Source organism: Dioscorea cayenensis, chromosome 16 (genome assembly GCF_009730915.1).
Source record: "Dioscorea cayenensis subsp. rotundata cultivar TDr96_F1 chromosome 16, TDr96_F1_v2_PseudoChromosome.rev07_lg8_w22 25.fasta, whole genome shotgun sequence".
Taxonomy (NCBI): Eukaryota; Viridiplantae; Streptophyta; class Magnoliopsida; order Dioscoreales; family Dioscoreaceae; genus Dioscorea; species Dioscorea cayenensis.
Window position 1 is genome coordinate 7,175,502 of NC_052486.1, and position 2,745 is coordinate 7,178,246.

Here is a 2,745-nt window from a genome sequence, read left to right on the forward strand (position 1 = left end):
CTATTTTTTTATTTTTTTCTTTTGATTTTTGGAAAAAAAGAATTTTTTTCCCCTAACGAAATGGATTTGAAGGAGAGGCGGAGTGTGGAAGTAAAAAAAGATCTCAAAAAAATGTTTTGACTTCAAAAAAATTTCTACCGCTAAAGCACTTCACTCAGAGCTGCAACAACCGTGAACTCATCAAGGTAGGTTTTTTTTTTTGACTGGCTGCAAAGGATTGTTCTCCCCTCGGGTCCCTAAGCAGCGGGTTCCTGCTTCAGTATGGGGTCCGGCGATCAGGATAGCCTTAAGGGAGAATCTTTCTTTGGCAGCTGCCGTGGTTGCAAAAGCTCTATCACGGGCTCAATGAGTTTAGTAGGCGGGCGAAGGACTAGTCCCAGGTAGTTAGCAGCGAGGCTCCACATGTCTGGATTCCCACTTGGCTTCTTCAACTGTGGATCTGGGAAAGATTCCCCAAGTTAGGGGCCAGAGCCTCAGGTCTTGACTGGGTAAACTAGTCGCCTAAGAATGAAACTAAACTATATTGCGGGAAACTGAAGAAGCCCAAGAACATAACTGAGGTGCTGCAAGCTGATCCTACGTTGGCCTGGAGAGTCACAGAGTTCACTACTCATGGTGAACGAATTAAGCATCTTGAGCCTAGGTGAACATCACAGAATATGTTGAACGAGACAATTCTTCATGGTTATCTGACGAGACCCGCAGACATCGCAGAGGACTGGGCTGTCACAGCGGAAGCAGACATGGTAGTGGGACTGGTAAACATGGACCGCTCTGCTGTAACTGCTCCATCGTCAGAGTCCGATCACCAGAAGAATAACTAAGTCGAGGGTAAGGCATGTGAGCCCTGTGATATGCAGGGGCTGCGTCAGCACCTGCGGCAGCAGCATACGATCGAACACCAGATCTGCGCTGTGGGGGAGGTGCCATCAGGATTCCTTGGGCGCTTAGGGCAAGTATGCTTAGTCAGTTAAGGATTGGGAAAGGGACATGACAGGCCTACTAAGAGAGGTAGATACAGTTCGGGAAAAGAGATCCAGTTAGGGAAAAGGTTAGGAATGTCACTTTTTTTATAGGGTAGCAGATATTTTTATATCCAATACCTAGTAAGATATTTTCTAGTTCTTGTCCTTTTCCTCTTCTTGTGTGAGGTCAGCTTGTTTTAGGTCAACAAGGGAATAAGTTTCTATATCACTTGAAGACAGGGAATTGATATCTCATCAAATTACTGGGAAAAGGACACGCCGGATGGATGTCTTCTGTGTTTTAGGGAGCAGGAAGGAGAGAGTCAACATATAACAAAAAAAAACAGAGGTAAGAAAAACGACCGAGTCGGTTGTTTGAAGGAACTCTGTGTTGAGCGACCTCTCATTTCCAACAAAAATTACAATTTATTTGTAAAGCTTCATTCACTGGCTATTCTATCTAATTCCCCATCAATATGAACTGGGATGAAAGAGGAGGTCAGTCAGTGCTGAAGGAACTTTACTACGGATCTGAGCAAATATATGATATCTCATATATGATATTTCATTCACCGCTAAACCAAGACCGGGGGTTAAGCCCTCACTTTATTAGATTAGCTTCATATAATAGAAGAAAACCCATTCTTTTCCCGGCCAAAGGCAGGAACCATCAAACCTTAGCCTTAATTTCCATGTGGGTGCATCAATGTATTCCCATGGGGTGCATGTCTTTGTTGGCCTATGCGTTTGCTGACCTAAAAAAGGGTCGCGTAGGTATGCGCCAAATGAGTACCAATCACTATAAGCCATGAATCTGTTTTTTAGTTTGTTCAGTTCAATCCTTAAAAGTCCTTTTTTTTTTTGCTTTCGTAGTCTTGAACAGAAGGGTGTGTTGGTTATATACTCTAATGCGCCTTCCTTCTTCGAACCTTTTGGTATGTATTGCCCCTAACTATATATCAGATCCACCGAACGATAAAGTCAATTCCGCACTGCTGCTGAGTCGTCGGACTTATCCACCTCAGGCATTCTTTGAGTTTCCATTTTTGAATTGCGTTGGGGGAAATCTACCAAAGCTAGGCAGATAGATAGATTCCTTTCCTGCTGCTAGGGAGAGCATGAAACTAAATCAAATGATTGATTTTTCACCAGCGCCTCTTTTTTTTGCGGGTACTAAGAGTCCTCTCACTACCAACTAGCAGACATCATAATCTGGATGGGTCTTGCCAGTATCAACAACGAGAAAAAACAACCAAATGGAAACAACAACTATTTATGGCTCTTGTCCCAGACAACGTCCTAGGCGTAGGGGAGATCAGAGCAACAGGGAAGGCCTAGATGACGATGCCCGTCCTGGGCTGCAGTAAGTAGATCGAGAGGTCGTTCCGCCCCTTATCCCCGAAAATGGGTAATATGTTCTCATACAATGAATGTTGCTCCAACTTTCTTTCTAGAGGGCCCTAGCTGGCGAGCGATGCCCAGTCTGCGGCAGAGAACAAGACAGCAAGCGAGCGTACCTTTGTTCGCTTCTTCTCCACCAAGCACGGAAGTTTAAGGATAACTATAGGTCGGTGGCTACCTAAGGAAACTCAGATTCGATCCGCCCCCGGCTGGGAGGCATCTACCTCATCCCGATCACAAGAGAGGTTCACCATGATGGGGGTAAGGTACTTTCATTCGATCCGTTCAGAAAAGAATGAAATGCATAGGGGACCATCCATTGTTTTGCGGCATGCTCCTTAGATTTACTGATTCGCAGAGGGCTGTTCGACCTACTTAG

At 44.8% G+C, this 2,745-nt stretch overlaps 1 pseudogene; it reads left to right on the forward strand.

Annotated features, from left to right (window-relative positions):
• Window positions 1-1,681: 1,681 nt before the first annotated feature.
• On the forward strand, window positions 1,682-2,745 carry LOC120278477 (annotated as a pseudogene).